At 38.7% G+C, this 24,887-nt stretch overlaps 1 protein-coding gene and 1 long non-coding RNA gene across 10 annotated transcripts in view; one reads left to right on the top strand and one right to left on the bottom strand.

Annotated features, from left to right (window-relative positions):
* The window catches only part of agrn (agrin), a 282,408-nt gene that overhangs the window by 115,730 nt on the left and 141,791 nt on the right, over positions 1–24,887 (top strand). The gene's annotated exons all lie outside the window — the stretch shown is intronic.
* On the bottom strand, positions 954–17,614 carry LOC125260402. Its single transcript, XR_007183038.1, has 3 exons — positions 17,108–17,614; positions 16,319–16,495; positions 954–3,055 (listed from the first exon to the last, which is right to left on the bottom strand). It is a non-coding gene; the product is annotated as an uncharacterized LOC125260402 (long non-coding RNA).

The following is a 24,887-nucleotide window of genomic DNA, read 5'->3' as shown; positions in this document are numbered from 1 at the left end:
CTAATGAAATTCAATTTTATATTAAAATTAAAGACAATATCATTAGTGTTATTTTAGTATTATTTAACTTAGTTCAAGTTCATTGTTGTGCATTTGTACAGATATTAGTTGAAATATTATGTTCATGTTGTGCGTTTATGGGTCAATGACGTGACGGGTAATTTTTTATTTGTCCAAAGGCCTTAATGATAATAAAAATCAAAGATATGACATCCAAAGTATGTAAGGTAGTACAACTAGATCACTTTTATTGAATCCAAAAGGTTATAATTATTTTTAAAGGTATTTTAAAGATTTTGAAGTGTCAAAATGTCACTTGGTTTAACCGTCCAAAGGCCAATACAGCCATTTCATTTGTGATTAAAATATCTTAAATGTAATAAATGTATATATTTTTTATTCTGGTATGATTTTATAATATCATATATCAACATAGTGCAAAATTGTATTAAAATTATGTGTAAAGTCATTGCTTTGTTATTAGAAAGAATGTTCGGAAAAATTAATTTCATTGATGTCATTCGAAGTAACCAATATAAAGGGACCATTTTGGATGCGGTCATATGGTCAATATCATGGGACAGGATGTGACAACATTTAGACACCTGGAAAGGACCACATGGTCGTGAAGCAAAGTAACTAACTCTCTCTTAACTATTTGAAAAATTCATGTTTTCACTTGTTCATACGCATGACCCGAAACATCAGGTCATTCAGTACAACCGCTATAAAACATTGAAAATGTTGTAATATTTTAAAAATTTGTACTAAATATAAAATGTTTGATTGTCTATTTGCTAGCTAGCTAGATATCAGCCTGTTAGCATTGTTTAAAAATATCGTCATTTGGTATAACCAAAAGTGTCATTTGGTTAAACCGAATTACTTTTTTGGTGACAAATTTTGTCCATCTTGTAAAAAATGACAAAAACTGTGTAAATAGGTTTAAAAAACAAAACAAAAAAACCCCACTTCAACATTAATGATATCTCCATTATATTTTTTAAAGACTTTAAAAAACCTTATTCTTCAATGACCCATATGTCTGATTATTCTCATAATCTGCGTTTGAGCGAGTTAATTGACCCGCTAGTAAATCACTTCAGTTTCACTGTTAAGCTTCAGCTCAAGTGGGTCAATTCCTGACATTGACTATGATTTGGACAATTTGAAACAGTCACGATCTTTGTTGGTTGTTAGTGCACTGTTAATATTGCATTTTTTCTTATCACAATTTAGTCAACAGTATTATTTAATTTGAATCATTTTAATAAGGGTCACAATTCATTTTTATAATCGTTTACAAAAACTGCAAAAAAACTGCATTTGAAGAAACGGCCCTGTTGGGTCAAGGCTCGATTTGCACATTAACTGCACAATCACCTGCTTCGTAGGATGTTCTGTCTGGGGGGTTGAGAAAAGGCTTCTGTTGAAAATCCAGCTTTGAGATGAAAATCCAGCTTTTAATTCCACAGCAGCAAAAAGACAATAGTTATTATCTCCTTGAAACACTGTCCATGCGGCACTGCTTGGTAATTATGTTTGATTGATGTTTTGATTAACCTTACTCTTTACCAAGAGATCGGAAACTCGTAAAATGTTACTTAAAATGTATATGTCTGACTTGTAGAGAAATAGAGGCAATATACACTTCTAACTGCTTTGTAATAGAAGTTTAATGACATTAGAGATTGCTTTGAAACCCTGCAGTTCTGAGAGAAATTGCGAGGTGCCGAGTGAAGTCACAAAACATTCCCCCTTTGATGCTTTCCGAACCTTAGGCTATTGATCACACCGCACATTTTCAATACATGGATGTTTCTTTTCCCCCCGTCTGTTTGTTTCCACTCTATCTGAGTGTTTAAAAGCCACAGCCAGCTCTTAATTACATTTCTGATTGTTCTGCGAGTTCTCAAACGGTCAGTTCTTTATGCGCCAGGCCTTCACAAGCCTGCCGAGAAGCTCTCCTCCAAGCTATCTCATCCCTTGCCCTGCAGCCGCTGTCTTCAGAGGCCATTAAGCGTCAAGGGAGATTGGTTGTCCAATTACACTTCCATCCCCAATCCTTCATTGCCATATTAATTCGTTACAAGCCTGAGATGTACTTATATAAAAGCCTGTGCATTAGGAAAATGAGCATGAGAGGGAAAACATGTCCTTCGTTGCAAGGGCATAATGACATTCCCAGACCAAATTATCTACAGCTATTTAATTAAATGGAATCACATCACAGACATCCAAGCATCCCGCTACTACCAGCACAATTGAAGTATTTCCCCTTCAAATAACAGAAACCAATCAGTATTGAAGTTTCCCTCACTTTTGAAGCGTATTTGTACGTGCAACTTAATAAAAGATGTTTAAACACTAGCTGAAACCTGACAAAGCAACCTTTAATTAGCGTCAATTTGTAAGCCGTTTGTTCGCTGTCTTTAAGCCGACGTCCTTCAGAGATTCAGCCGCTCAAGCCGCCATGTGAGCGGCAAACCGAACGCTGCCAGATTCTCAAACTCAGGACCATGTTGCCCACACAAAGGTCATTCGTGTAAGATTTGGCAGAGCTTTGTCCTGTTAATTATCTCTGTGGCGTTTTAAAAAGTTGGCTTGAGGAAAACATCTTGCTTTCGGTAAAACAAATGTTCGTTTGTTTATATCCAACCCACTTACGACATTGTGCGTGCCAAGCGATAAACTTGAGGATATTCTGTAATTGGAATGCCCTTGGTTTGGCCATGTATTCATGTTATTTTTAGAAGGAGTCAAAGAAACAGTGACAAGATTGTATTGGCTAGTTTATAACCATCAAATCAGATGTTTGACTGGTTTGAAGGTTACGTACGAGAAGATGTCGCCCGTAGCAATAGGTCACCTAGCATTCCCGCTTTAATTTGGGTCATGTTGGAAATGAGATGGTGAGATACGGACATGGTAACTCAAACCCTCCTCGCTGTCTCCTACACATCTCGGCGTGTGGTAATGAATACACTCCATCTGAATGCAGCCTTCCGTTTGGCGTTTGTCACAGCGAGTTTTCCCCCTCAGGGCCGAGCTGTACCTGCAAAAAAAAAAAAAACATAATAGCAGATTGAATCGAGTAGGTGGTGGAATGTAGGACTGAGATGTTTATGTGGGCCCGAGCTGTGGACTTACTTTCAGAGACCCTGCCAAACTTTATTTAGCTTTGAAAAGCTCAAATGGCTTCTTCGGGAAAGGGGAAATGATAATAAATAAAAAGCAGGGCTTGTGTAATTTATTCAGCCATTGCTGTGTTCTTGACAGAAGGAAGTAGAATTAATTATTACCAGTCTCTTATCTTAATTAAATCTTTTCATGTCATGGATTTCACACAAAAGAGCCCGAAAAATCATGTTCATCTCCTCTTTTTTTTTGGTTTTCCCGAGGACGGCGCGTATCAAGATATCAAATATGTGCCATATATTCATCTGGGGATTAGCTGTTATACCTAACTCCAGCTCTTGTCGAAGTTTTCGAGTTTGACATTACGCCGGGAAGTTTTGTTGCCCTCTCTGCTGTCTGAACATGAATACAACTGTGTGAAATTCTTGAGAATGACTGTCTTTATAGTTCTGTAGAATCAGCATTTGCTTGCATAAGCAACAAACAGAAGAGCTTGTCATAGAGAGGAAATTGTCGAGGTGTGGGCACAGCTTGTTTTGATATTAATCTGTCTAACATATTCTTGACACAACTCAGCAGTGTACAGAGCAGAAATGGAAGCTATTGATTTCTGGAGGAGAGAGATGGCAAGTTTACGCATTGAGGGTAGGAAAGTAGATCTGAGACGTGGCTGGTTTGTTTCAGAGGATCATGAGGAAAGCAATTCATATTGACATTCTCATCAGTGAGGTTTTGTCACACCTCTGGTTTTTCCTGGACTTCAGATTGGAAATATACACTTATGAACGTAGAAACCAGCATACATCCAAACGAAAAAATCAGCTTACACAACGCTCATGTGTGATTCATTAAACTTTCATATTGATCTTACTCTAAAAACACCCCTCAACCTCATAATTGCAAACAATAAAATTAATTTAAAAAGAAAATACCGGTAAATAAAACGAAAAACTTATAAACATTATTTACATATATAAACTTGGTTATTTTAGTACCCTTCTTCACTCCACAGAAAATCCTTAAAATGTATTTTATTCAGAACAGAACAAGAACGAAAGTAGCTATAAAATTAAATTATACATTGAAACACAAATTAGGCTATAGTGGCATTCATTATAAAGCAGAAATGAATTTATTTAAAGCAAAACTGAATTGGGCTCACATAACCTACCTCTCTCATTCGATAAGAATCCATACGTTTCCATTTTCGCGATGTAACATTTATTAGTTGCTGAACTTCTGTTCATTATGTAAACTAAGGCTTTGTATTTCACTCTTGATTCAATATCCACGTAAAACATCATCCTTCACATGCGCAACAATGTGTTTGGTTGGGCGTTGTGTGCGCTGACTGTTATAGTACTTCTATAGCAGACCATTAAACTGAGCAGTGTTAACTTTCTCTGCATTTAGTTTGCTGATAAATGGCTGAAATGTAAAGTTAGCAATGCTAGAACTGATATGTAGCGTCTGCGTGTGTGAGTGAGGCGCCTGCGCGATCAATTGGATTTAATAAAATAAAGATAAATATTTTAATAAAATAAAGAAAACGAATACAACGTGAGCGTAGCCTGTGCTAGCCCTACTTGATGCACAGTTTTTCTCTTTTGTTTTGTTAATCTCTCAATTATTTCAGTGAAATATATATTTCGCGTCGTCCTATTATTTTATTCCTTGTACATTATTCTGTTTTTCTCTGCGTTGCAGGTGTATGATGTGTGAATCCTTATGTTCTGTCGATGTTGCCATTTGCGCATGCAAAATGAAATCCCTGGAAAGAAAAAAAAACATTTGTGGTATTTTAAGACACTCGCCTATTCTAATTTAATTTTAATTAGACAGATTAATCATGTCGTTTAATGGTTAATGATCGGTTAGTGTGATTGTTGATCAGGAAAAAAACTACATTTTCTCATAACAATTCTCCAGCAGATTTACTATGCTGCACGCAAGTTCCCGAGCTGAGCTGAGACCTGACGTGAGATTTGATCGTAGTCACCGCTCACGCTCATATTGATAAATGCCAAATTTTGCTTGGAAATGAACATACGCACAGTTTTCTGGCGTACGATCGTTTGATAAATGAGGGCCATAGTCTTTTGTGTTCAAGTCAGACATATAAAACAGTGTCCCTAATAATGAAAAGAAACGTTGTTTTCAAATTAATGACTGTAAAAATGTCATGGTGTAACCAAGTAAAAAGTTATATATTTTCCTTACACTTTGAAAAATACAAGTGTGCATTTTCTATCAGTAACTAACTTTGCCTTGTCATAAAAAGGTCAACTGATCTGATATTTTAAGACTTATTGACCTTGACACACAGTCATGAGGGTCTGCAGGGGTCCTCTCTGTGATATTTATCTTTTTTCTACCTTGTTGTTACACAAAAATATTTTTAAAATGTCATTCAAATCATAGAATTTTTTATAGGAATTTTATTCTCAGAATATTTACTTTACCCTGACAATTTTGTCCCCAAAACATATTAACGTTAATTAAAAAATCAAAAAAATAAAAATAAATCTTGCTAATCATAGAAGAGATGAGTTCAAGCCATTGTACACTCTGTATGAATGGCAATTTTAATGTATTTTTGAATATATTCATTGATTGAACAAAACATAGCATCACGTCATCGATCTCTTTGTCACCAATTTTAGGACCTTCACATTGAGATCCTTCCTTTAGCATCTTTAATCTTTTCACTTAGTGTCTGCACTTTAATAACAACACAAACCAAAACGGCGGCAGAAGGCAGTGCGCTAAAGATCAGGTCTTCTGATGTAGTTTTGGATTTAATTATCATAATTACAATGCATAGCAGTAATGCATTTGGGATGATGATGAAACATTGAGTGCTATTTCTGAAGCGTTCACAGATGCATTAGTGTGGCAGAAATACCTTGAGATGCTGTGTTGTATGATTAATGTGATCGTTTGGCACATAGATCCAGGGTTCAGATGTTGTTGACAGGCTTACAAGGAAATGCGAAACGACATGATGGGACAGTAATGCGGGGGGCAATCCCTATCGGTTTTTTAATTGTTAATCGCACCCGTTAAAATTAGAACGCTCACTAGTCTCATTATGAAACCAATTATGTCGCATACACTTCAGTTTTTATTTCATCGACTTTCACTTGTCTTTCTATTATTGCATTTGTTTAAGACTTGAATTATGTAACAGATCCTGCAAACCATTTAGCATTGTTTTATGGATGTTATTCTATTGTACTGAATGGGCAAACAGTAGTACATAATATTCAACGTATTTTGGCGTATATATTCACACTTACACACATTATCACAGTATTGTTCCAGTATTTGAACACTGGTATACTTCTGACTTTGGAAGTTCAGATTCAGAAGTATTATTTATTTATTTATTGTTTTAAATCATAAATGTTTCTTTAGGTTAGATTCAAGGCACAGCAAAAAAACCCAGTTAAAATTAAAGGGTTAGTTCAACCAAAAATAAAAATCATCCCATGATTTACTCACCCTCAAGCGATCCTAGGTATATATGACTATCTTCTTTCAGACGAACACTATCAGAGATATATTTAAAAATATCCTTGCTCCTTCAAGCATTATAATGGTTGTGAAAGGGGGGGGACACATTTTGAAGCCAAAAGAACAAATGTATCCATCCATCATAAAAGTAATCCATATGACTCCAGGGGGTTAATAGAGGCCTTTAGAAGTGAAGCAATGGGTTTTTGTAAGAAAAATATCCATATTTAAAACTTTACTAAATATAATGACTAGCTTCCAGCAGATGCCCCTACGCATCGTTTTGCAGCGGAAGAGTGACCTCTGACCCGACGCATTATGATGTATTGACGAACGCGGAAGCACAGAGGATAGAGCAAAACAAAACACCGGTCTCAAATTAGAAGTCTAAAACAAGAAGTTTTAAAGAGAATGTCAGAGGATTTCTATATAAGAGAAGAGGAGCTTGAGTTTGTTGCCCAGCCCTATTTGCTTGAATCGCAAGAGGCGTCTAATCTTACAATTACTCCTACATCCTACGTCATACATCCTGTCAGGGGGTTACTCATTTGGCGCAAATCGACTTGCACAGAATGTGCTTTCAATATGGATATTCTTCTTACAAAATGCATCGCCTTGCTTCAAAAGGCCTTTATTAACCCCTGGAGCCGTATAGATTTTTTTTTTTTTTTTTTTTTTTTTTTAAATAATAGATGGATGAATTTTTTGGGGCTTCAAAATCTGGGCCCCCTTCACTACCATTATAAAGCTTGGAAGAGCAAGGATATTTTTAAATATATTTCCAATTGTGTTCTTCTTAAAGAAGGTAGTCATATACACCTAAGATGCCTTGAGGGTGAGTAAATCATAGGATCATTTTCATTTTTGGGTGAACTATCCCCTTAAGGCTCTAAATGAGTTCAGTGATTCAGGTCACTACATGGTGATTGTCAAAACCTAACCAACAACACCTGATCACATTCCTCTTAGCTTTTCTGGCTGTTATAACTCAGTTAGAGCAGCCAGAAAAAAATGTAATATTAAAAATTCAAGGCTCAAGAGCCCAACTAAAGCCAACACTGACCACCGTAATGGCGACTTAAAAATTGTGAGTGTTTCCTTTAGTGATTCTGCTTGTTAACATCAGCTGTCTGTCTTTAATGATGGTCAATCATCACTCAATTAATCACTTAATTATCTCATTAACTTTAACACTGCTTCAGTGGTAATTTTAACACTCTTGAGTGTAGACTCAAACTCTGAGGAGAGTTCATTTAACACTTTTCTGGTGCTACAACAACATTTCAGAGAACATGCACTATAAATATTTAAAATAAAAATAAAAAATTGTGATTTAAATAATTTAGAGCGTACTACACAGATATTTTTGAATAACTGAATAGAAAAAGATGCTTTCGTCCCTCAGAGAGTGTAGTTATGGCATCTACCAGCAGGGGCTAATTGTGGCTATGCTAACCAGCAAACCGCTTATCTCTGACCCGCCACAGTACTTTTACATGTTGTGTCCTGTAATAGCACCTCACTTTTCTTCACAGAAAGACTCACTACTGTGTCTTGATTGCCAGATTTTGCATAGTAGTTTTTTTTTTTTTTTTTTTTAATCATCTTCATAAAAGCAAATCCTCACAGCAGGAGGGCCACTGTCCTCTAAATTGTGTGCTCCAGTTTCTCTGTCCAGTCTAGTGTAACTATAAGTCGAAACTGCTTTGTAATTCTATTCAAATGTTCCAACGGCAGCAGGAGCAGCACAGTCAGTGTTTGTGCCTGGACTGCTGCTGACATGATGGAGTAGGTCTGCATGAAGAGTGCAGGAAACCATAAATCTCCCTGTTTAAACCCCAAAACACGATCTTTCCCCTTCTCTCTCTCTCTTGCTTGCTAACAAAAACAGACAAGGTCTTTGCACCCATGGAAGCAGACCAGCCTCTTTTCCTTGTCATGCAAGACCCGATATCATACTGGACAGTTGTTTAGGCCCAGTTGTGCGTGTTTGCGCCTGTCCATTGCCTCCGGTCTCATATACCCTAAAGGAGTCCAACTCATTCTCATCTAATTTGTATTGTTTCCCAGACTTCCCCTTAATGGCTTGTTTGACATGTGTGCTCCGCGCCACTGCACACAATTATGACAAGGTGCTTAGACAGCCTGGCGAGGCTGGAGGCCAACATTTCTATTGACACTCGCTCTTTTACGGCAGTGGCCTGCCGAGAACCGAGAGCCAGCCGTCGCCTTGAGTGATCGTGATAGATGTGGCTATCTGTGCAGGTTTGAGCTTGTGTTCATGTGCATATAAACTAGCATAACTTTCCATCAAGAAGCTGATTGCTGAGTATATTGCATGCAGACACTCCCTTTTTGTATTATATAGTGTTGAAAGAATTTCTGTATCAATATCAGAGGATGAAAGGGAGAAAATGAGAGACTCTGGCTCTCATTTTCATTCTCAATGTGTGGACAAGTTGGTTGAATTCAGTTGAGTAGAGTCCACTTAGGATCCTAAAGAAGTTTCGTTGGCTGAAAGAACTTTTAATGGGTACTGTATGCAGTGCCTCCATAGAAATCAATAGAGATTTTCAAAATTCACGTTTCTGAAAGTGCTCAAGGCTTCATAAATGCTAGGCTGCATTGATTTGATCAGAAATACAGTAAAAACAGTAAAAAAAATCCATCAAAAAAAAATACAATTTAAAAGAACTTTTTTTTAGTATTTTAAAATGTATATTCCAATGATGGCAAAAATGTTCAGCATCGATTAGTCTATTTTACAGTGTCTCATGATCCTTAAGAAATTATTTTGAACGGTAATTTTGAATTTGAACTTTGAACGGTAGTAAATACATTGATTTTACATTTAAATATTTTTTATTTTAAATGCATACCACCATGAATCATAATTTCTGCATAAAAACATTTTGGCAAAGATTTTACTACCGAATTCTTTTCCCTTTTGTGAAAGATGTTCCAAGATGCCTTTTGGGAGTATGTATTTTACCCTCCTGTTTGCCTTTAATAATACATCTTGGAATCCTTAATTGAAGGAGGACAAATAAAGGCTGTTTTGTATGCAGCCATTTGCAACTTCGCCATGCAACTCTGGAGAAGCCTGCATTGAGATCATTTGCATAATGAAAGTGATTGTATGTGTCACAGAAGGAAGAGCCAGGCAGCTGGAAAGGTGGTGATTTGGGAAGGAATTTTAAAACACCTCCCTGAGAGCTGGTGCAAACAAAATCTGGAAAAAAAAGGGTACAAAAGTCATGCTGTGCATAAACAACGATGTGAGCCAGACCCCTTTGGTAATCTGGGAGATGCATTATGAATGCTTAATCAAAGTATATACGCCAAGAAATATGCTTGAGATATACACCAATGCCTTTAGCCTTTAGCTTATTCTACCACGCCTTGAGCCGTGAATCGTCTTTACTCAATCAAAAGTTTGTCTAGGTCCAAAATGGGAATGTCTTGGGAACCTGAGTCTGTAACAAAACTAACCCTAGTTTACGCTCTCCTCGTTTTCCTCATATGTAACACATTAAGCATGACGTTCCACCCGGCAGGAGGCTGGCAAGATCTCTTCCAGCTGTTGTTCTGTACCGTTTCCCAGCATGCCTCATTCTGATGCTGTGTTCATCATGATAGGCTCTGATTTGCCTCAATTAGTTCAGCCTGAGCATTCAGCTCAGATTGTACGAATGCTGTTTTGGTGGCTCCAGAAATTAATGAGGTCGTCCGAGAGGCCCTCCCAGGAGTCAAACCAGGCTCCAGAACCACCTACCGACCCCGGGGCGCCAGAGCTTCGGCTTGACCGCAGGCAAGGCTTGTGGCTCGTCCCTTTAGGACCCTGCCATGAGGATATACTCATGGTAAAACATAATGTATTGTAAGAAGAATGTTCTTGCATTTTCAAGCTGCTTTTGAGAAGAGCTAGTTAGGCATCTTAGTGATCATTAGATTCGTATCAATATTTCAGTCACACTTTGCATCGTGGGGAGATGCCAGCAGGAGAGCCGTTTCAGATGCTGCATCTTATCATAACATGAGAAAGCGTGCAGATGTCATTTGCATTTCTCTTCATGCACTGCTTGTGTCTGTCTCTAAACCATCTCACTCATCGTTCTCTTTGCAAAGTGCTGCATACATCTCCCTTTCTATCAGCCAGTCTTTTGCTTTGCTATTTGGTGAGGATGTCCGCCGTAGGCTCGGCTGGATGAGATTGAGGTGTCTGCCATTGATGCCTGAGGAAAAGAAGGGGGCACACGCTCTGGATAGGGCCCAGCTGAGGTGAGAGCACGTCTGGATGTGCAGCAGAAATCCCCGCAGCCACTCGCTGCTCTCTCCGAGCTGTCAGTGCTCCAGTTTGGTTGTCAAAATGTCAGGGTCGCTGTGGTCAGAAGTCATATTGCAGTCTAGTGGTGCACTTTATAGAAAGGCTTTTTTGGGAAGATTGCACTTCTCACTGTCAAAATAAATCCAGTGTTTTCAAACTTCAAATGCGAGATAAATTTAGCAGAATTGCAAAAATCTGTTTTTCACTGAATAGTTCACTCTGTCATCATTACGCTCATATTGTTACATTCCATATGAGTCTAAGCAGAATGTTCACGCTGCTCTTTTCCATACAATGAAAATGAGTAGGAATGGATGCCGGCAAGGCATAACATTATGACCACCTTCCTAATATTGTGTTGCTACCAAAACAGCAATGACCCGCCGAGGTGGGGCCTCCATGGATCGGACTTGTTTGTTCAGCACATCCCACAGATGCTTGATTGGATTGAGATCTGGGGAATTTGGAGGCCAAGTCAACACCTCAAACTCATTGTGCTCCTCAAACCATTCCTGAACCGTTTTTGCTTTGTGGCAGGGGGCATTATCCTGCTGAAAGAGGACACAGGGAGTACAGTTTCCATGAAAGGGTGTACATGGTACAATGCTTAGGTAGGTGGTACGTGTCAAAGTAACATCCACATGGATGGCAGGACCCAAGGTTTCCCAGCAGAACGTTGCCCAAAGCATCACACTGCCTCTGCCAGCATGCCTTCTTCCCATAGTGCATCCTGGTGCCATGTGAGCCCCAGGTAAAGACGGACCCGGCCATCCACGTGATGTAAAAGAAAATGTGATTCATCAGACCAGGCCACCTTCTTCCATTGCTCTGTGGTCCAGTTCTGATGCTCACGTACCCACTGTTGCCGCTTTCGTCGGTGGACAGGGGTCAACATCGGCACCATGACTGGTCTGTGGCTATGCAGCCCCATACACAACAAACTGTGATGCACTGTGTATTCTGACACCTTTCTATCAGAACCAGCATTAACTTCTTGAGCAATCTGAGCTACAGTAGCTCGTCTGTTGGATCGGACCACACGGGCCAGCCTTCTCTCCCCACGTGCATCAATGAACCTTGGCCTCCCATGACCCTGTCGCCGGTTCACCACTGTTCCTTTCTTGGACCACTTTTGATAGATACTGACCACTGCAGACTGGGAACACCCCACAAGAGCTGCAGTTTTAGAGATGCTCTGACCCAGTCGTCAAGCCATCACAATTTGTCCCTTGTCAAACTTGCTCAAATCCTTACACTTGCCAATTTTTCCTGCTTCTAACACATCAACTTTGAGGACAAAATGTTCACTTGCTGCCTAATATATTCCACCCACTAACAGGTGCTGTGATGAAGAGATAATCAGTGTTATTCTCTTCACCTGTCAGTGGTCATAATGTTATACCTGATTGGTGTATATATACAGAGGGCAATTTTACTGAAAAATTAACGTTTTTCATCATTTACTCACCCTCATGTCATTCCAAACTTGTATGATTTCTTTTCTTTTTTTTCCATGGAACACAAATGATATTAGGCAGAATGTCCCAGGTGCTCTTTTCCACATAATGAAAGTGAATGGGAGACAGACACTGTCAAACTTCAAATAATACAGGTTAGGAATGACATGAGGGTGAGTTAATGATAAAATGTTTTTGTTCATTTTTGATAAAATGGCCTTTAGCATTTAGCCCATCTATCGATAACATACTTTTAACTGTAGTTTATGCAGAGCATTTCAGAAATTCTTAAATGTAGGTATTTTATTTCCACTGCATTAAACATAATATTTCACACAGGTGTTGAATATTTCAGAATGAGTTTCAGTGAATTTCTCTAGAGAGGCATCTATTGCTATTCTTTAAAGTACCGTTTGTGTGTCTATTCTTGTGTGACTAGAAACTCATAAAGCATTGCTGGTCTTTTTTTGGAAGCTCGCACGACAATCCATACTCCTTTATGCGGTGTAATTGCGCAGATCTGAGAGCTCAAGTAATCATAATCAGTTATGGATAATTTCCAGTACAATGGCTGTTGTTTGTGAAGTTTTTCTCTATTTTGTCTCCAGCAGAACAGAAACGGCAGTGAACTCAAGCTCCTGTGATCCATTATACCGTCTTTGCGGTTACCTTGTAAAGCTCTCTCTGCTGCATAGTCCTTCAGACTTTTTTTTATAAGATTACAGAATCTACAGAATCTTTTATAAGATGCTCAGAAATGAATTTGAGGGGTCAGTGCAGATCTATTTTCCAGTCAGACAGCAGCACCTGGAAACACTGCAGTCTTATCCATCACAGAAGAGAAACAGCCAACTTCAGACAGCTGAAAAGGAAACAGGCAGTGCGTGGAAGCAGATATGGCTAGTTTAGCCCCGGCCTGTTGCGATATTGGTCGTGCCGGTCTCAGTTGGAGATAGTAGATCTGGAAATCTGAAGTCTGTTTCACCTCACATGGTGCCTTCTAGTTTACAGCCTTAATTCCAGACCACAGTGCCCCGCTGAAAACATGCGGTAGGCTGTCAGATACTCGAGATTGAGGCCTCCGTCCATGAAGAAATAACAGTCTTTGATGCGATGCCTAACAACCTGCTGCTATATCGCATCACCCGTGCCACCCTGAGTTTAGGCCGCTTTGCTCAATGTCGAAATTGAGGTGAAGTGTTCGCTGCGCTTGGCAACTCTTGCTGCACTTTTTCCCATCAGCCAACACATCTCCGTTCATGCATACGAGACGGAATGGCGATCGCGTAGGCGTCTGGCTTTCGATGACATCATCGGGAGGGGGGTGAACTGAAGGAGGGGGTGCTTGTGTTGCATGTGGAAGCCTCCCAGAAAAGGAGATTATGTGTTAGAGTCACCATATGCTCCTCTACCCCAGGTGACTACCGGCAAAACAGGAAGTGGCACCTTTTTAATAAGCGAAGTAATGCCTGCCAGCATCATATCAGTCACCAGGGTATAACCGTCAACTGTGCGTGTCCGTTTCACTCGATTATTGAGTTGTTGTGTTGAGGAAAAGTACAGATTTCTTATTTTAGACCTCTTTGGTTTGGCATAGACTTTGAACGCGAGCATTAAATGTCTGTTTTTTTGGGGTTTTTTTTTTTTTTTTTTCATTTGATGAGAAGCGGAAGCTTTTTTCCGGTGTCGATCAGACTATTTTTAGATGCGGTTAAGATATTCATTATTGACGCCCAGACTTGAGGAAGATTTCAGTGAGGCTGATTGGGTGTGTGTATGTGCGTTATGATGAATAATTAAAAGATGAGGTAATGCACTGACAGAGAGAGGGAAGGGGAAAATAAGTGATAAAGAGTCACTGTAGACCTGTACTCTAGGCAGTGCCACATGAGAGCTCATTTCGCTAATGCGCAAGTTCAAACGTAGAAGCTATTTTGTCTGACATCTTTTTGCAGCTTATTTTGGGATTTGTCAGACCTTAAAAGTCTCCTGTGTGTGTGTGCTATCACACCTGAGTGCTGCGCTGATCAGATTGTCCGGCTTCTTCTAAAAGCTTTTTATGTCTGTTTCTTGAAAACACTCCATCTGTTTACCCATTTAATTAGTGACAGATGAATCAGATGATGCGTTCTGCAGTTAATGTCATTCATTTGTTCTGAGAGCATGTGGCTATCCTTTTCCTGTCTTCAGTGTAAGATTGTGATATGTTTTCAAAATTGATTGGTTGCTTGGATGACTAATATGTCTTAGAAATAAGTTGCGAACAATTAATTAGGCTAGTTTTGTGTTCAGCAAAACCCAATCTGACACATTTCTTAAAAGGAAAGTTCACCCAAAAATGAAAATTCTGTCTCTTTGTTCCAAACCTGTATGACTTTTTTTCTTGTGAAAAACACAAGAGAAGATATTTTTAAAAATGTTTCAGGAAATTGCAATTTTAATAAAATATAAATTGTAATTGATTTTTATCATAAGTTTATTCACTTATCAATATGACTAGAATTATTATTATATTTAATATATTACATAATTCTCTTTTCCCCCCCATACAATAAGTTGCAATAATAACTATTATTATTACTAAATAGGAAATATTCATATTGTAGTATTTCACTGTACAATAACAAGTATTTAAGAAAGCATAATAATACTGATAATAGTAACAATACTTTCTTAATTTGTAATTTGCAATAAGTATCTTAATTTAATTTATCAAGCTTTTATTTGACTGAAAACCGCAAGAATCCCTTAAAGCTTCACTTTTGTTTACAACAGCTGGTTTATAAGCTCTTCTTATTACAAGTATAGGAAATTGCGGTGCATGTTGCATTCCCAAATACACGTTATAAACAACCTAAATTCAAAGCAGATCTTATTGTGGAATTGGAATTAAAAGCATTTACTGAAAACCAAGCTGCTCTGAGATGCTGCAAACACTGGTAGATCATAAGCTCCTCGTGTGCAAGAACGATATGCGCTGTATTTATCTAATTAAATCACAGCCTTTGCGATTTTATAATTGCACTAAACCACATCGCAATTTTGGTTTCACAGTCATGTAGGGTTTTTTAGTGTGCTAACCGTCTAGAGAAGCTAAGCATTCATTCATAGTGCGTGCTTATAAAATTACTGTATATGGTAAACCTCACAGATGATGAATGGTCAACCAGTCAGGTATTATGTTTCACAATCTGTATGCACATGAAAATGATTTAAAATGTGATTGGCAATAATCTGGTTTGAATAAAGCCACTCTGTGAAAGCTCACATAATAAATATTCACATTTTTTCAGTTCTTTTGAATCACATTAGATTACAGTCAGCAGTTTTCACACAAGACCAGAGCCTTTTCCCTCAGTAGTAATCAGGTGGTCTTGAACCCTTAGCATTGCGTTATTCTGTCATTTTGTTTTCTTTTTTCTAAAGTGTACCATTATCCTCTCAAATAACCCTATGGGAGGTACACAGGAGATTTCTGCTGCCATATTACACTGGTAACTACGGTGACACTAGATTTTTGTTGTGAAACTGCCGCCTGTGAAACAGAACTTTATTGTGTGGATGTTAATATAGTGTTTTTGTGACAGTTATTGTTCTTGGTGTGAATGTGCCTTAAATGTGTTTACATCTCGGATTACACTGATTATAATTAATATGCTGTGTTAACTGCTTAAACTGTGTTTTTGTTTGATTTATTTTTTAATCAGGTACATCATAAACGGTTTAAGCGAAATCAGAATGTAAGCGTGTTTTTCTTGTTAAACGTGTTAAGCGTTTAAAAATAGGATTTATTTTGAGCTGATATTGATAGTTATCAATGTTTTATTGTACACCAACACAGCTCAGTCTATAAACTGCGCTCACATTCTGCAATACTTACTCTCTGTGCCACTGTGTGCAGGACTGTTGACTGCATTAGCATGTTGTTAGCATTCTGCCATCGACTGGAGCACAAATGGATGTCATCTTCCTTAGCTTCTGCTGTGAGACTTGTCGTGTGCTGTTCAGCTGCGAGATCTCTGTTTTCCTAGGCTGCTCTCGATCGCCATTACCGTTCCTAGAATTAAGCATTTACGTTATTGATTTTGGCTTTGGATAGGTAAAATGTAATAAATACCCACATTGACTTTCAGATCAATTTATTGACATCAGAGACACATTGTATTTAGAGGCAGTAGTCTAAGCCAGTCTCGGGAAGAGATTTGTGGGAAAAGATCAATGCAAGTGGCAATATGTGCTTAGCCCTTAACAACAGAATGAGTAGCGCTTTTTAGCTAATGTCAGAAAATGCAATTATGTTTCAACAGACGACCTCAGACGATGTCTGTGGATCAAATACAGTACGTGCTTGCATAATCAGCATGAATGCTACCTAGCAGACGCGATTTCATTATGTTTCCGAAGTCATTTGACTTCACACACTGGTGCGCGCTTGCTGATTTAACTCGCTCCCACCTGCTGTCGGCAAAAGTATGTGTAATTGTTTTAGTTTAGTGCTGTATTTTATGATAAACGCAAATGTGAGGCAGATGAATATGCATGTCCTATCTGGGTGTCTCCAATCCATCGAGTCAGCTCACAGATGAGGCCCAGCTGGAGCCAGGAAAGACCCAGACCGGTCGGCATGGCAACCTCAGTACCAAACCGCTCATGCAACATTCATGCTGACCTTTTATTTGTCTGGCTTTGGCCTTCTCGTGGCCCTTTTGCGCTGCCCCTGGCCCCTGTGCGAAGTTCTCTGGCCTCATTCAGGTGTGTCTCCTCTCACCTTGTCTCTCCATTCAAACCGGACTCAACCACACGCCGCCTCTCTCAGCTTTAATAAGTGTCAACATGCTACCAACAGCAGTGTGGGGGAGGGAGAGAGAAATGTGATCTGCTTTAGAGAGAGACGTATGGAGAAAATGACCTCACTGTGGAAGGAAAAGAGGCTGTTTGTGTGTTTGACTTTGAGATTGTTGAGGAGATAATTATACCAAATGACACCTGGATTCAGGCTTTGCGGATAACAATAACTGTTTTTTTTATTTCTCATTCTTTTTTGTTAATTAAAATATTACAGTATTTTTTCATTAAAAAAAATTGTGTGTATATTGTCAGGGTGCAGGTAAAAGGAAGAGGCGAGTTGTGCGCTTTTCATTTAATAAAATAAAAGCCCCAGGGGAAAAACACAACCGGTGTGGTGAGAAATCGAGTCCCCCCAGGAATCGGGTCTCCTTTAGCATCTCGAGTGATCCCATTGGTTCAACAGACTTTTAATGAGTGGTATTTTTTGCGCGTGATTATAATTCCTGCAAAATCATGGTATGAATTATTTAATTTTAAATGCATTATAATGACCATTAATGCCTTTTAAATTGCATGGTTCATATACTAGTATATAACTGAAGCTATAGGTTGTGAAACCAAACATTTCTCGTTCTTACTGGTTTTTAGTTAGCTTGTATTAGCATAGCATACATCTACCTGATTATTATTATCATCTAATTAGCCTGCGAGCTTAGCTTAGATTAGATTAGATATGATTTTTGCTTCCAATATGTGTTTCCAGTTTGTTTTATTATGCAATACATAGGCATTCATTTTATATTTCAAGCATGTTGTTTGTTCACTTAATGTAATAAACATCATACAATAGTGAAATATGTTTGTAATTGGTAATTGGTCAAGACATCATGATTTAACACGGAGAATAAATAGGGAGCAAACGCAGCAGGTAACAAGGAAGGACAGGTGGGGCAAATGAAACAACAATCAGATAACAGGAAGGGCAGGGTTAAGACAGGAGAGCACATGGCACATAGAAACAAACATGACAAGTCATGTGCTCACACCAGACATGACAAAAACAAGAGCACATGGCCAGTGTAGACAATTACAAGCCATGTGCTCAAACAAAACATGACACAAACACGCAGCCAATCAGAGCACTTACCGACTGCGTCTCCACAAAAAAAATAACAACATGAAAGAACGTGGCCAAAAAAAAAACACAAGCCATTTGCTACACAGCAAGACAACAAGAAAGCACGCGGCCAATATAAACAAGAGTCACGTGTTACAGAAAACACAACAAACCACGTGGACAGAAGAGTGTAAACCCTGAGCGAATTGATGCTCATCAACTGAATATTAATCAAATAGAAAATATACATTACATTTTAATTTGTTATTATAAATTTATACAGACATTTCTAAATCCATATACATTTTGTCTGAAACACAAGTTGTTGATTTAGCTCAATATCACAAACAAAAGTGCTGGTGCAGTGAATATCAGCATGGCTTTGATCAGCTTCAACTGTTGGCAGCCGTGATATTTAGTTTAACAGCACTCTTGCTTGTGTGATATGGCTTAAGTAATATTCTTGCAAGATGTTGAATGATAGTTAATTGTTCAAATTTATTAGATAACCACTGATTTTTCTGATAGCCTTTTTCTGCCACGTGGAGTCATTCATCATTCAAAATGCTCAAATTTGAGAGGTCCCCACATTCAGTGCGCTTTCATCTATTTCAACATTAGCATCTATCACAAGCAATTGCTGAATGGTCATTCACTTTACCTGACTGCTAGTCCCATCAGTCAGTAAAAAAGGGTAATATATTTAGTTCAAGTGCACTTAATGCAGATCACCTAAAATTCTTGAATATGTGACATTTGCTGCCTAAAAAAGCCATTAACTCCCTCTGCTCGGGAGTCAGCCTTTGTGGGACTGCTCACAGAGGATATTTTTGCACCTAATTCGATTCGACATTATCCCTACTGGTAACTTCCCTTAATGTGCCACCCTAATCAACCAGGGATATATTTAATTTTGCATAATTACTTCATCGTGCCATTGGGGAGAGGTGGGGGCATGAGGAGGAGAGATCCGCCAGGATTTTTTCTGACTCAGAGCACAATCCTATCTGCCATCCTTCACTACACATGCTGCAAATCAGAGAGGAGAGCTTTTTTATACAGGCAAGAAGAAAATAGATGAAACCGAGAGTGAGAGTTGGGGGAAAAAAGAGAGATATTTAGAAAATTTTCTTTCTCTTTTTCAGTATAATTACTTTCCAATTGTGTCCAAACTCAAGCCTTGGGTTCTTGGCCCTCGGTCTGATTGTTACTTCTGAAGTAGAATCAAGTAAAAGAAAGAATGGGAGTAAAGGCTTCATCCCAAAGGGAGTAAACACTTGACCAGTTACACTAAATTAGGGGGTCTAGCACAACCTTTTTGGTCCGCAACCCACACATCACAGAATTAATGTGGATCTTACAGGTCAAATGATACTACAAATTAAACCTACAAATTACGTTTATGAGAGTAGCACTACATTTTCATTCTATTATATAATTTTATGGTTATTTACTCTGTGACATGAACTCTAACAAATAATGTCACTCAGCCTCTCTAATGAAAAGACTGGGCTTGTGTGTCATAGATGGTAAAAGTATGACATTTGGATCAGTATTCGGTCTTGAGGTAAATACAAGTGTTAAAAAATTCAAGTGTTTGTCAACCTTTGTGACTCCAAGGCCACCATTATCCATTGGTGAGATTTGAGTACATCATTTAAAATAATAAATATAATATCAGTTTAAATGTGCTATTTTATCTTTATTTTTAGAGTTTTATTGTGTAGCATTTTAATTAATTATAATCAGTTGTATTAACATTAATTATGTTTTAGTAATTAATTTTTGCAGTATTTTTAAATAAAATTTTAAAATAAATATTACAATGAATAATTAATTCCAATAGTATAATTAATTCTAAGTTATATTATTAATATAATAAATCATTTTAAGTCATCTTGCATTCTTATTTTTAAATTTGCTGAGACCCCCTGGTTGGGCACCACTGCTAAATTGTGCTTTAAATAAGTCGTAAAATACCTTATGCCAGTATTCCAGTAGTCATAAATAATTAGAAAAACACAACCCCAAGGATATGAACCTCTAACACAGATATAGAAGTAGTGAAAGTTAAGGCCATTGTCAGTATTCCTTGTACTTCAAGGGACAATGACTTGCTCGCAGAAGGCTTTCATGTGTAAAGTGCCTTTGGTAGTTGTCTAGCTACGGTTGTTGATTGTTCAGGCTGGATTAAGGTGAAAACCGAGTGCCTGTTACCTTTTCCAGTGTCTGAACATGCCATTACACTAATGCCTGAGCTCTTGGGAAAGTCAGTTGCACTATTGAACTATGGACAATGAAGTCTGCAATGGCTTTGGCATTTGTTTCAACCCAGTGCAAGATTTGTTCCTTCCTGTTGGATATATTTCAGGACTAGCGTAAATCCTCATGCAGTCATGGTCCTCTTGGCCTCTTTAAACGAGTGAATGTAGGGGAGAATTTCCTGATATAAAGCCCTCTCACTAGAATGTGTTTTAGGGTGAGTGATGGGGGCCCAGGGGTCGACATTACACTGGGTGGTTTGAAGCGTCAGTACCTGTTAGAAGAGCCAACATTGATTCTACAGAGACCCTCGAGACCTTGTCAATCTCCACCTGTCCATTCCACCACCAACAATTCAGTCAATCTGGAGAACTCTCCATTGGGTTTCTTTGAAAGCTAGGGCGCTCAAGACCTCAGCCGGTCTCTTTCCACTCCATTTACTCACACTCATGTCATTCCAAAGCTTTCTTTTCTTCTGCTGAATACAAAAGAAGATATTTTGAAGAATGTTTAACTATAATGAAAGCCAGTGGAGTCCAAAACAACACTGGACCCCACTGAGTTTAATTGCATACAAAAAACCTCAAAGCATTTCAAAATGTCTTCTTTTGTGTTCCACAGAAAATAGAAAGTCACACAGGTCTGAAATGACATGAGGGTAAGTAAATGATGGCAGAATATTCATTTTCGGATGAACTATCCCTTTAACAAATGCAGTAGCTTCCACGCTGGCAACTATGAAAGATGGGAAAAGCCTTGTAGTAGTATTTGTGAGTAAATCCATGGCTTCGGTTGCAGTTGAAGCGCATATGTTGAGTGAAAATCGGCATCAGGAAGAGGCTTTTTAAAGCAAGGTCAAATCTTGGGGCGGCGGGGTGGGTGTTAGCCTTCTTTCCACTTCTTTCTCTCAGTCTCACTCTCTCTCACAAGTAGAGGAGAGAGATTTGCTAGTGTAACTGTTGTGATGGGGGTGTACAACTCCATCTGTTCACTACATGATGGAAACCTGTCAGGGAATTGAGGCAGCACCATTCGCAGCTGCCACCGAGCCATGGACAGTGCGGTAACATGCTGCCAAGAGCTACCGAAGGGTTGGGTTTAGGGGATGGGTTGGAGGAGCCTACGCTAAAGGGTGGACGGTACACGAGCAGCGTTTCTTCACCATGGTAATTGGCTTTAGTATGCCCTGCTGGGACGGTTTGCATCAAAGCCGAGCTCTAATCTGGAGCTCATGGTGCACTGGCCTTCGCCTGATGGTCTTGTTTGTCATCCTCGCTCCCTTTCTTTTTCTAACAGTCACTCAGATTGTAGCTTCTCTCCCACATTTTCACATCACAGACACTCTTTTTTTAATGATATCATTAGCTAAATCCCCCTTCTTTTGGCAAATCCCACTCGGAAGGCCTCAATAAAAGCGGGATGTGCAGGGACATTCAAGAAGAGGATGGTCACATAGGGAGGGGGAGGCGGACGAGGATTATATTAACCCTTTGAAATATGCAAGGAACAAGGAATGGTGGACACTTCCCCCACCTTCTCTTCGTCTGTTTGTTTCCGGCTGTATCAGTCACTCCAGCTGACACCAAACACACGAATAGCAGCTTTATCGATGCAAGCACAAATAATGGCATGTTGCTATTTCGGCATCATAAATAACAATGCGTTTAGGCCTCATCATGCGGTTGTCTTTTGATGGGAAAAATTCAGCAAATTTGAGAGGAATGCAATTTAATCAACACATGGTAAAAATGCTTAAGCGGGAATCTGCAAGGTGTATGTGACAGCTGCTAACATGCTTTTTTTCCCTGGTTTTCATTGCCTCATTTTTTTTGTAAAGAGTGCAGACGTTCTCAGAAATTTCTCTAAATTTTGTATAACATCTGTAATTACATGAAAATGCATTGACTGAACAATGAGTTGGGATGAATCTCTTGAAAGCATGTGAACCAGAGTCATTGGAAAATCAAAAAGCCTCAGAAAGGAAATGCAGAATAGTTTTCTCTGCTCTTCATTGGTTGACAACATACTTTTGAGGGCTAGATAACCCATACAACGACATAAACTCATAGGGCAATAATAAAAATGACAGAGCTTAAAAGCCAGGGGGAATTTTGATGATGATTCATTTTGTTCTTGTTTTTACGGGGCAAAACTCTTGACCATTGTGTTTGTTCTGTTTTTTTAATGTATTTTTGTCTTTTCTAACTCTGGAGAGTTACTATTTTTTTTTTTTTTTTTTATTATAGAATGCTACAAAGAAGACAGATTGAGTTTGATGGATGCACAGTGCGGTTCACTTTGATTTCAGGAAAATAGCCCGATCATATTCTGCACTTACCTTTTAGAGTTATTAAGTAAGAAAGGAAGAGGGAGAAGGGGGAATAAAAAAGGAAAAACAATGACAGCGGCTAAAACGAGCTCTCTTATTGTGAAATACTGGGTGGCTTTTAATGGGTTTTATTTTGCACTTACTTGTTCTTTGGTTGGGAGGGCAGGTCACATTTTACCAAGGCAGCGTACTCATTTACTTTCTGTCTTTCTTTTTCCCCTGCCTCGGCCAGCTGTAAGTGCGAGAGAAAGAAAAAGAGAAAATGAAGTGATTTGTGGAAGTATTGATCGGCAGCGAGGTTATTGATCAGGGTGTTGCACGAGATGGAGAAGGGTGGGGTTGGGGGGGGCCGAGCGACTCTTTGTCTGGCTGGCCAGCTGGCATAAATGGGCACTGGCTGGCTCTGCTGTTAGTCCAAACATCCCATCTAACAGACCACAGCTGCTGACCTCCACTGTGACATGAGGGCGTGGTTATGGCCAAGCTCTGTTTATCTAAATTACGCTGATGACCAGTGGGGGTTTCAGGAATAAATTGCACATAGACTGGCTCAGATTTATTAGCGTCACAAAAAACCCAAAGTGAAATCCTAGTCGAAGCAATCTAACATCCAAAAATGGCCAGTTTTCCTCAATCAGGAGCTAAAATTGGAAGCAATTGAATCAAACTAAAAAAAAAAGAAAACATCTCCCAATGAGAAAATTATACAATGGCAGGAGTTGATGATGATTGGCATAGTCTGTGGAAAAAAATGGATTGGCTAAATGTATTACAAAACTATTTACTAAATATTAATTTTGCCCACTGTTTCATTTGCACAGCAGCATTCATTTGCACACACAGTCTGCTTTGTTAAAGTGCCAGATTAACTAAAAGAATTTATGCAGTCTCCCATTTTTCAGATAATTTCTGAGTGCTAAGTTGTGGAGGATGCTTCAGACCACCACAATCTAGCATACATTCTTTAAAATATATTCTTTTGTACAGAAAAAGGAATTCATACATGTTTGGAACAACTTGAGGCTGAGTATATGATAGATATACTTTTTTTTTTTTTTTTTTTTTTTGTGAACTATACTAATGTAAACTTTATCAGATCACAAAAATGATCCATCTTTCATACTTTCTATTATAAATTAGCATTTGTTTTTTTTTTTTGTTTTGTGTTTTTATACACAATATAAACTTGTACTGTCAGCCATTACTGGCCATAACTTAAATAATTAGTGGCTTGTCATTTTCATCCAGAATTGATATTATTTCATCCCTAGTTTGATCATCATTTTAATAAATCACTGCAGCTGTGATCTGCTGAAAATGTACACAAGCAAATGGAATTAAATGAAATTCTGTTTTCTGCAGGCTATAATAGTGAAATATGAATTGCACATTGCTATTTCAGTGCATTAACAGCTAGTTAAACTGGATCGCTGCTGGTTAGTCAAATAAAAGCCGTTTTTTATTTTGTGTGTGTGTGTTGCAATGCCATGTTTAGTGAATTCACCCCCTAGTGTACTGTAATTTAGCAGATTTGTGTATAGATACTGGAGCTGTTTTGGTGTTCCTGCGGGTGTAGCATGAAGCCATCTGGCTATGGCTTGGATTTGGTCCAGAAGTGATGCCACAGACCCCCTTCTCTCTCCATTATTGAACACTTCCTATCCCGCCCCCTTCACCAAGTGCAAATCTCACTGGCCTTCAGGAAACGTGTACTCTCACTCTTCATTTTCCCCCGAAAGCACATAATGATGTAGATGGACTAAGGGGCAGATCAGAGGGAGCGCTGGGAATGCGTGTACACGCGGTGCACGGTGGAGGATGTGCATGAAAGCGTGTTCAGATGTAGTGAGAGAGGAAGACGCACTCCTCCTCAACATACTCACCCCGGACGGCTTTAAATAATAGAATCTTGCGTAGCGTCGCTGTCAGGCGCTGGTGACTTATTCATGTATA

The sequence above is a fragment of the Megalobrama amblycephala genome, linkage group LG24 (genome assembly GCF_018812025.1).
Source record: "Megalobrama amblycephala isolate DHTTF-2021 linkage group LG24, ASM1881202v1, whole genome shotgun sequence".
In the NCBI taxonomy this organism is placed as follows: Eukaryota; Metazoa; Chordata; class Actinopteri; order Cypriniformes; family Xenocyprididae; genus Megalobrama; species Megalobrama amblycephala.
The sequence above is the reverse complement of the archived record's forward strand: the minus strand, read 5'-3'. Positions and strand labels throughout refer to the sequence as shown.